We start from the raw sequence: 11,210 nt of genomic DNA, 5'->3' as shown, positions 1-11,210 counted from the left end.
CATTCTGCAAAGCACTTACCCAGACATCACAGTCATACTGGGAAGTTTGAACTACTGTGCTAACAAGCTATCCTTGAGTTGCAGAGGGAATATCATTAAAGGGGTGATGGCTCTGATTTTAAACTGTGTGGCAGATCCCCTCTGTCAGCTATAATAGCCACAGAGTCCCACAAGGCTGTTAAAGCAAGCCTTCATCTCTTTCTGTCTCAGAAATGTGGGGGTTTTACCAATACTGCCTGTGCAGAAAGACTCCCTTCCCAATGCTCTCAGAGCAGCATAAGGAACTAGAGCATGACATGATCTCAGCAGAGGAATTGGTTGCTGGCTTTCCGGATGTGGCATATCAACAGCAGTTAGAGTCAGAAAGACGTCTGTATAAAGCTGTCACCTTCTAACTTACTACCTGCTGCCTGTATCATGTCTGGGTGATCACATCTGCCCGAAGACCTCACAGCAACATGCTGCTATCACTTCCCACAGTGATGCAGAAGAAATGTAGAGGTAAGTGAGCAAGACAGATTTTTATTTTATCCTCTCAGGCACTGTTAGGACACCTGCTACTGAAGCGAGAATGGCTAAATCCTGCTGGAAGGGCAGAGATAAGCCCAAGGTCCAGGCTGACTTTGCAGTACTGAGTGATACAGTGGTTGCTATGACAGATATACAAAGTCATAAGCCAGGCCTCATTGCCTTGCATATCACATTAAAAAACTAACAATGAGAGTCGTCTTCTTCATCATCATGCATGTCTGCACTTCCAGAGGTCACTAAAGAAGCAGCCAGAAGAGCAAGAGTGTTTCTGATGAAGACTGCAACAACTGCATGTGCATATGACCCAGGGAAGAGGGCAGTAGGGAAGCAATGAGGAGTGGGGGTGACCAGTGTAAATGCGATCAGGGATTAGCAAGAAAGAAAATACTACTTCAGCTTCAAACAACAAACTCTAGTATCACAACTGTGTTTGATTCAATGTGATTTAGCCAGAGGAGAAGATACCCAAAAGTGTTCAAATCTCTGTTACAGAAACACACCCAAAACCCTCCCCAGTATTCCTGCTGAGATCCCAAAGCAGTTTCTGGAAGATTTCATGACATGTTTCATTTATGCTTTTGGTGATGGTGATCACAGATACAGTTATTTTTGCCAGGGACAGCTGTGTTCCCACCTTTTCAAAATGTGGGCTTTCACTCTCCTTTCCATATTCAACACCATAACTGCACTATGTAAGAAAAACAACTGCAAAAACGTGAACAGAGGAACAAAAATGTAGAGTTAAAAAGGAGGGGTGAGGGGGAACAACTCTCACTGTGCTATGTAGTTTCGCTTTTCCTACTGGCCAAATCAAGTGCAAGTCAATCAACTGGCATCTGATGTGTTTTGCAGATGGATCAGCAGCGATGCATGTCTGACGCACAGATGTTTCAACTTGGATTTGCTAGCTATCTGGCAATCAGACAGAATCCTGATGCTGATCATTCACAGATGTTGCAAAAAGAAAGAAATTGCTCCATCCACTGCAAATAAATTTATACCTCTTAGTCTTGGTCAGCCACCACAGCAGTCTCCTATGGTAAGCAAAGTGGGACTCTCGGGTGGGGTTTTGCAGTTGGCTGCATTGTAGGTGTTGCTCCTTTGAAAGGAAAATCCCTGAAGCCATTTCTGAAGCACGGGGAACTTTGTTTTAGCTGTTCAAAAGGCACCTTTCACTATTGCCAGCACTGAGGGCTGTGTTCGAAATCAAAGTCACAGCTGCTAAACTGGCTTCTTCATTCAGTGGGGAGATTCAACCAGCCCATTGGAGAGCATGTCCAAGGGGCTGTGTAGTCAAGGGGCAGCTAAACTCAGGGCTGCAGCTGGGGTGACACACCACCAGGCTGGCAGCAGTACTAAAAGCACTAAAATCTTTAGCTTAGCATTGACAATATCTGCATCATCAGTTCTGTTTCCTGAAAAATCATGGGACAGGTCTGAAAATATCATATAGAAAAGTAAATAGAGGTGGAATTTGTTTTTGAGTACTTGATGAATCCAGTTTGCACATTCTTCTTCATGATCACAGCTGTTATCAGTGCCTGCTCTATGAAAACTGTGGTTGTCACCAAGGACTATGCGACTCTGGGTTTGGGAAGACAATATGTAGGCTAAGAATGCAAAATCCTATTTACCTCCATGAGAGCTATCAAATCCTGCACCAAAAAACTTCTGAAGGCAGAAAAAACTCATCAAAACTATTTGCCTGTGGCAGGGAACAACGATACTCACTAGCTGCGGGGATGGTGCTTGTCTCAGGAGCCTCAAACAGCATGCCTCCTACACCATTTGTGCTCTCCGACTGGTAGGCTGCTGGCTTTCCCTGTGCCCACGACACTCACATAGCGGATTCAGAAAGATGTAAATTCAACTCTTGCCCTTCCTGGCTTGCAAGGGTCAAAAGCAGGCAGCGCTGTTCCTCACTGAAATAGCCAGTGTGCCATTCAGAGAAGTGATCCATCTTGCCCTTTCTCCTTCAAACATGCAGTACATCCGTTTCAGAGAGATACCTCTTAAAGACAAACCTGCCCTTCCTGACACAACTGGCCATAGCCAAAGGTCACCATCAGCTCACTGAAGTGAAGCTAATCTTCAGCCCTGCACAACCTGCACTCATGCTACCATGTAGAAATGAAACCATTTCAGAGAACTGTTGGATAATTTCCTTTTGGCAGGGACCAAGTCATCTGATCTCTTTTTCCTGGACTTCTCAATAGCATTTGAACACTTGTTGACAATTAGACTTCACCTGTTCATCACAGAGATGTCCCAGAGGACAAGCTAAAGCACTCGAACTCCTTCCTTATGGAACACACGCAATGCGTGGTGATGAGCAACCATGTCTCCTCACTTGGTCCTTTACATGCAATTCCTGTTTAGTGATTTTCATTTAGAGGCCCCTTTTCAAGTCTGGCCTGTGACAATACCCACAGAGATAAAGATCACAAACTTGCTCATGAGGGAGCAAAGGCACGTGGGACCAGAGTGAAACAGGAAAGGACTTAAAATAGGAGGGGATTTCTTAGTCCCCCTGGTTCCCACACACACCTATGATAGCAGAGCAGGAGATGAAAACACCAAACCCATGTGCATACTGTGTGGTGTTCTCAGCTTGACAAACCTCAAGACAATGTGTCCCTGCAGGATTATCCCCACCAGGTCCTTCCAGCCTGTGCCACTTCTGCAGACCTCTGCAGAAGTCACATAGTGGGGTTTAGTGTCTGAGGGGGTGTCACCCCCACAATAAGAGTTAAAACAGATCCATTTCCAAATTGTTGTACCTGGTAGCAGATAGGCTGATGGCATGAATCAGTCTGCAAGCGTGGGGCTGTCATCCCAGAAGGGAAATGGGCACTCTTAACTATCAGATCTGAAAAGCACAGAGAACCCTTTGGCTTTACCCTGCCTTGGCTCTTGTTAGCTGCAATTCTTAAATACACAGAGTAGCCAGCAAGGGTTTTCATGTGCTGAAAAGCTAGACACAGGTGCCAATGCTTTGCTGAGGCAGAGTTGGGAGCCTGGCTCCATGATACTGCAGTCTCACATCACTGGGTTCCTCAGGACTCCTACAACCAGCCTAGACTGCTAAACCTCACATGGGGAAGGCAAGGGAATAAGGGCAAGCAGCTGTTTTACCCTGTTTAAGACACAGACGGTGCACAGGGAAACTCTTTCCCAGAAGATGGAGGTGCTGCAGGCAGTAGCAGCTGCAGGAACGAAGCGTGGGACGTGTCAGGGGCCTGGGCCCTTTGCAGTGCCATCAGCACACTGGCAACAGCCAGGTGTGCAGTGACAGGCAGTGCTGCCCTCACTAGTGAAGAAGGAGGATGGGAAAGATCCTTGAAGTCATTTTGCAGTTACGAGAGGGAGTTACTTCATCTTTACAGCTGTGTCTAGCTCCCCCTTGCCCACAGTGACACTGGAAGATGTGAAGGACCACCAGCTGGCCTGAAGATGGAGGAGATGGTGGAGACATTGGTGCATGAGGAGAGCTACAGGGAGACAGGACCAAGCACTCAGTGGAAGAAGAGAGGCTTCACATGAAGGTGGAGTTTCATAGCCAGGCATCTTCACAGCCAAAGGAGACCATAAGCCACTGCATTTGAAACAAGGCTTATTTGCCACTTGAACAAAATACTTGCAAATTGGTCCCATGATGCTGCTAACCTGAATTTCAATTTCCAAGGCAGCCAGGTCACCCAGTCCTGCCAGAAATCACATCCGAGGGTCTCCAGGGTGCTCCAAACATGGCCAACCGGGGAATGGGCAGGACTGTGTGGGGCTCCACAAAAAGATGTCATGTGGAGAAGGGGCAAGGAAGGCTTTAGGCTGGGATCTCCCCAATTCTCTTTAAATTATGCAAATATTTACGGTGCAGAGGTACCAGAAGGCACAGTATATCTTACAGGTACAGCATGGAAATGTTGCTAGTCTGACACAGCTTCACGTAGGCTTGCTGAGTGGTGTTTCTGGCTCCAGGCAAGAGTACTTGGGGAAGGACAGCAGATAGATGTCACCAGCCTCTCTTCCCCTCTGTTGTACCATATCCAGCATGTAGAGTTACTCACCATCCAAAGGGGGAACACTTCCGAGGTGTGTATTATATTACTGTCAGCCTACTGCTCCTTTGATCACGCAAGTCCTGCATGTCCTTTGCTGTGTGACTCAAATATAGCGCTTATGTTGTTGTTGCACTCTCTCATCATCACATTTTCCCCAAAGTGGTGCCAGCAGTGAGCAGGTTCCAGAGAAGCCTTGCCTGTCAGAGAGGGCACAAGTTTCACCCGAAGTCAGCAGCGGGAGGGAGTATGTGCAACCTGTGCCATCATTTCCCATGACAAAGCATGTTGTTGAAATAGAGGGTCACTCACTCAGCTCTCTGCTTGATACCGCTTGTGTCACCAGATGAGGAGGCTCCTGTGGCAAAAAGCCTGGCCTGTGCAGGTGTGAAGAGCTCCTGGTGACCCCCACACATGGGAGAGCAGAGCTCACTCTCCAACAAGGCCACCTTCAGCAAAAGCCTTCATGAAAGCAGCATCAAAAGTAGCATCTCAGGCAGAGTCAGGAGAGGTAAGGGAGATGAATACTGTGCTTCCAGAGCAGGCAGCACCAGCCAGCAAAGGCATATGGTCTGCATGGCCCGGGGAGACACAGAGTTAATAATTCATTTGAGTTAGGGCACAACGGCTTTGTTAGCACATGCTTATAACCAGGCTGCTGCTGAAAAGTGCTGTTGCCTACCACACTGGCAGGGCTTCCGCACACAGGCAAAATTCAGCCTGTACTGGGCTGAATTAGGTCCTTGGCCCAAAAGCACTTGAAACCAGTACAAGTCTCCCCATTGCTCCTAATACCCTCTACCATGTTTTTCAGAGCTGATCCACTCCTCTCCAGCAACATTTTGTAAAAGTTGTTCCTCACAGAGGGGAAGGAGGAGGCAATATCCCCCTCTGGCCTCAGCAAATCCTCCAGGGATACACAGGAACAAACCAACGTCAGCGGGTAAGTATTACCACTGCCTCTGAGAGGCAACTCAGACAAGTCCAGCTCTACTCTCCTTGGATCACAAAAAGAGGGAAAAAAAAAAATCTCAGCTGCTTATTCCATCTGGTACTAGAGGAGAGTTTGAGTTCTCCCCTCCCAAAGCACTATTTCAAGGGCTATTTGTAAAGAAAGCTCCACGGTTATAAATCTCCCTGGAGCCACTTGCATGCACAGCCTTCATGTTAATGTACCATGACAATCTTTTCCCTTTCCTTTTAGCAAACGAAGGGTGAAGGTGTATAAACCAGAGTTTCTAAAGTCAGTGGCTCACAGGGCAAGGGATATGACATATGCTTTACATTGCTTTAAGCTCCAGCTCTGAAGCCTGTGGGGACATTCTTGTTTGGCACTGGGCTCCCTCCCACTCCTCCCCTCTGAGTCTTCTTACTCTCCTTTGGGTGGGATGCTGGACACTGGTGCAAATCAGGAGCAACTTTCTTAGAGTCAGTGAAACTATTTTCATGAATGTGAAAACTACATAAACAAGAATGGCATCAGGCCTCACAGTTCGAAAATAAACCACTTCTGGGAGAAAAAAACAGTTTTTTTCTGAGACTACTTATCATCTTGAAAGAAAGCAGACAAATTTTTCAGACATGTTTTCACTTAAAATTCTGTCTAAAGAGGTTTTGTGACACACAGACTGACATAATATTTAAGCAGGAAATAATTTTGTCACGTCCCCACTTACCCTTCCCAGCCTTCTCATCCCCTTGAATTCCTCTCGTCCCTGTCCCCTCTCCCTCTTATGCATAATTTTCAGAAGAGCAGTGTATTTGCTCTTCCTAAGGCTGGGAGCATTACATTTCTTCTCCAAATCCAGAATTTTTCCCAGCTCTTCCTTTTAAGGGGGCACTTAAACCCTCTCAAAGACGAGGACTAAGAATGGGAAGAACATTAAGGGAGTTTATGCACACTGGAGTATGCATTTGGGTGTTCCTAAGAGGGGGGCTACAAGTCTCAGTATTTTTGAGGAAAACCAGTCTTAAGTATAAAAATCCCTAAAGCTCTCAGAACAGCCTGGCAGCACAGGAATCGGGACAGTATTGCCTTCTTCCAATTAAGCAGCCATTCATATCAAAAAGTTGCAAAAGAGATCCAAAGGCAATTTTCCTACAGATGCTTTTGGCTTCTTCCAGAAACAGTATTATTTCAAGCTGGGATTTCAAGGTAGGAAATTTTGAAAGGGCTTTTCTCCCACCTATATGTAAAAAAGTCACAAGACTGAAAGATTTACGGATGAGGAGGCTGCTCAGTTTTTATCTGGGCCGTTGAATGTGTGATGCTTGTTTCAGAAAGAATAAAAAAACCCACTTGGAGTCAAAGAAATTTAATATGGTTTTTCATTTTCTTTTTCCTACCCAAACACAAAACAGCCTCTTTGACATTGGAGACCTATTTCAGGCAAATGTAAGAACAGCAAGGATAGGCAGCTGGATTAAAAAAAAAAAAGCCTAACAAACCACTCAAAATAGAGAGCAGAAGGATGAATTGTCCATCCTTAAACAAGAGCACATCGATGAGGAAATCCAGCTTCAAGGTCCTGTTCTGGTGAAGGGACACTGAACATGGCAAGAAGCTTGCCCATCCCAGCTCACAGCAGAGCATCTTGGAAAGGGATGCTCTCAAGTCCCTCCATTAACAGAACTGCATTTCACTTAAATGGAAGTTTGCTAGACTAGGGTTTGGAGTGCACCTTTATACCTCCATACTGTGTATGCCTTGCAGATCCAGTCAGGATCCAAACCATATATTAATCTGTTGTTCTGAAATTGTCTCAGGTCTATTTGACAGGGTGTTTAAGCATTTATATGGCCCTGATGAATTCCTGTGTCTAAGCCAAGCTGATTAATTTGCAACTTTATATAGAAAGCAAAACAGAGGGCTGCAGCTCTAATACAGCAAATAGCTCATCTAAAATAACTTTTGGAGACAGCATTTAAAATATTAGGAATTAACTGCTTTCTTGCTTGTTAGACAAAAGCTGCTAGCAATACGTGGAGGAAGAGAGGGAGGCTCCAAATATTACAAAGAGAAAGTTACAGTTCAGAAGGGATTTTTCTAAGGCATTCATCATAATTCTCCCACAGAACTCAGAGGTGAAACTCCGACTGAATTAAATGGGGACAGACTTAGGCCAGCAGCAAATGGTTTGTTAAAGCTTCTACCTACCTAGGGATCTGACAAAATGGCAGTGTGCTGCAGCAAAGCCTGACTCAGTGTTTGGCTATGTGTATTACAGACCAGAAAACATGTATCTCATTGAACAGCAAAGAGAAATTGCTGCTCAGGACACAGGGGCTGCTGAGCAGTCTGAACCAATCTGTTTCACAACCAGAACTATGGCCACATCCAATATGCCAGGTGTGTGGATGGGCGGACTCCAAAAGGTCTCTCCCCAGGCTGCAGAGTTCCCTGCTCCTTGGATGCTTTAGGCTCTGAAGCAGAGGTCAGTGACAAAATTATACCCTGTTTTCTAAGGGTGTTCTATCACGCTTTTTGGAAAACACCTTGGGTAAAAACGCAACAGAGAATCTCTCCAAAAGCTCTTTTGCAAGCTCAATGCTTTCCTCTGCTGTCAGCTGCTCATAACACCCTGCATCTGCCTATCACAACTGCAGGGCATTTAATCTCCACTCTGCTACAGCAGGATGAATATTTTCTTCCCCCAGGTTGAAAAGCCAGAAGCAGTTCTTCCTGGCCCTTTCATGTGCTCTTGCACCAGTAATTTGTGGTGGTGAGATACCACACCAGAGCTCTACAGAAATTTCTACGCAGACAGACTGAATTCAGATCCTGACCTCTAATGGTGTCAGTGAGAATGGCTTTTGCCTCCTGCCCATGAACGTCTTGCTGCAAAGATGTCAGATAAAGCCTGGAGGGAGTTGCACTGATGGCATTAGATTAGATTCCATGGTCTTGTCTATGAAACAAACAGAAGCAAAAATCTCGATTCCCAGTAGATGGCACCACCAGTTTCACTGAATTTTCTGTGGTTAGTGGTACAGCAGCTCACAGGCAACTGAGCCTGGAGAGCAAGAGCTAGTGGTCCTAGAAGCCATCAGCTCTGGCCTTTACTGGAGGTTGGTGTGAGAGCACAGCAAACCAGGATCAACGCAGGGATACCACACCTTCGAAAGAATGAAGATGCACCAGCTTTTAAAGCAGCATAGCCATAAAGAAGATAATGGCATGTAAGGGCAGCTGTCCTCTGTATACCACAGGATGGCTGCATGGGCAGGGCTCTTCAAACCCACTCCTTGCAGATCAGTTCCTTGCCTGGGAGCACCATGGGCTGCATTGCCCGTGCCCATGGGAGGATGAGATTACCATCCCAGGCAGTGCAAGACAGCATGCTCCATAGCAGAATTTCCTCGCCTGTAAGGTGGTAGAGAAATGCATGATGACGGCAAGGCACCAGCAGCCCTGCCTCTCATCACCTGGAAGTCCAGTGCCTATTCAGGGCTAACAGCTCCCATCTTCCTTGGGGAGGTATTGAGTTAATAGACGCACGCACACACACATAAAAACTATAATGGTTATTTTCCATAGGGATTTAAAAATTCAGCATAGTCATTGTATCAATTTATTCAGGAGACCGACAGTTGTCTAAACACACAGCAGGCTGAGAAAGATGTTTTTTTCTCTCAGAGAATAAATTCTTTCTTGCTAATTAATTACAGGGGAAATGGGAACATGCGCTAGTGTTTAAGCAGAGAAAAGCCAGGCTAAGAGTAGCAGGAAGGCTGGTATTGTTGAGATGTGGTGTCCCAGGGGACTAGGGCACCATTTCCAGCTCAGACACACGTCCTGTGTGACCTTGGGCAATGCACACAGCCTCTCTGAGGCTTATATCAGTGCCATTTTACAGCACAGGAGTCAGAGGTGGGGGTATATAACATGTCACAGTCAGTCTGTGCATGTGCTGATTTGCACATGCTGTGTGTCTAGTGCCTCCCAAGCAATTGCAACAGTCTGGCCTCGGCTCCCCTTTTCCAAAGCAGGCCTGAAACTGTGAATGGCTGCAACCCATCTCCTTAACAGTAATGGTCAAAACAAGCATATATTGGCTCTTCTCTGTCCCCCTGTTTAAAATGCCCCTCAGGAATATTTTTTAAGAGTCCAAGATCACCCCTTCATCATCCAGTTTGATCTATGAAGGGGAAAATCTAATCGTAACTGCTCAGCAGTGGTAATTTGTGACTGAAGAATGATGTGGCACAGAGGGCAAGAAGGCCCAATTACAAGAAGGGGTTAAACTGGCTGGAAGCCGGAATGCCAGAGACAGAAGGACTCTTGCAAGAGAGTGAAGTTTCCCTTGGTGATGAGATAAGAAACAGCCTCAGCATTGTCTTGTACCCATCCTGCAATGGGAGCGGTCAGGGGCCCAAGCTCAGGGGCCACCTTTGGGCAGCAGAGCTGGGCTGGGGGATGGACCCACAGCTGGGCTGATGTGCCCCATGCAACCACTCTCAGGATTGGTGCTGGTGCAAGTGTATATAAGGAATCTGCTTGTGATGCATCCTTGCAGACTCCATGTAGAACTGCTCGTTGCTGTAAGACTCTGCCCAGTGCATTGTTCATTAAATTTTTCTTTTATATTTAAACCCAAACATGTGTTTAATTCTCCTCAAGGGGTACCATAAAAATTCCCCAACATCCACCATGATAATTCCTCTTCCAATGAGTTATCTGATCCTGGCTTATCAGAAATAAAAGGCAAATTCATGAGGCTGATGGCAAATTCTGGACATACGCACAAAACATACTACCAACAAGTCACCTTCACCAACTGGGAAGGAAGAGAGTTACTTGCCCTTTTCCAAGTGGAAAGAGCTCACGTCTTGTGTGATGGTGTGCAGGACCATTGATAACCTCTGTAAGTACAGAGGAGTGTCTTATCAAGCCCAGCTCTTGTCTGACTTTCTCTCTCGCACCTGGAAACTTTAAAGCCTTCTCTAAGGAAGCTTTAATAGGAGAACATGAGTGGCATATGACATGAATTAGTTCCCTTTCCTACCTGTGGTGATCACCAGACCTCCAAGCACACAGTCAAGACTTGCCAATACCACACTGGACAGGAGAGACGACATGTTGCTCTACCTTCTTGCCTGTTAAACACCCAGAAAAATTTCATCCAGCAATAGCATTTTCCGTAGAGGCTAGATTACAGCTGATTTTTTTAAAGAAAGAGCTGTCTGATCTCATTTTACAGCCCTCAAGTGCTGGTGAGTCCCAAACCTGCTCTGCTGCACTGTTCAATTACCCTCACAGCCAGGTGCCTGCTGAGACCAGCGCCTGCTCCCTGTGTGTTGAGGGAAGGCTGGAGGTAGAATTCTGGTGGAAAATCTCATTTCCAGGGGACAACAAGTCAATAACACAGTTCAGAAAAAAAAACTGGCTTCAGCTGCATCATTTCTGCCAACGTCTTTGGAGCAGTTACTAGGCTCCCCCGCTTTGTTTCTGATGATGGAAGCCGTATTTTCATCGACAGCCTGCATTTGGTTTTATTGAATATTTGCAGGATGTCTCCATTTCACTCTGAAACTCTCTGATGGATCCAGCAGTTAATTCTCTAATTTCACAGCTTGCATGGAGGCAGCTGAATGTTTGCTGGAGCTGGGACTGCAATTTGT

The sequence above is a fragment of the Aptenodytes patagonicus genome, chromosome Z, assembly GCF_965638725.1.
Source record: "Aptenodytes patagonicus chromosome Z, bAptPat1.pri.cur, whole genome shotgun sequence".
NCBI lineage: Eukaryota > Metazoa > Chordata > Aves > Sphenisciformes > Spheniscidae > Aptenodytes > Aptenodytes patagonicus.
Note: the sequence above shows the minus strand (reverse complement) of the source record.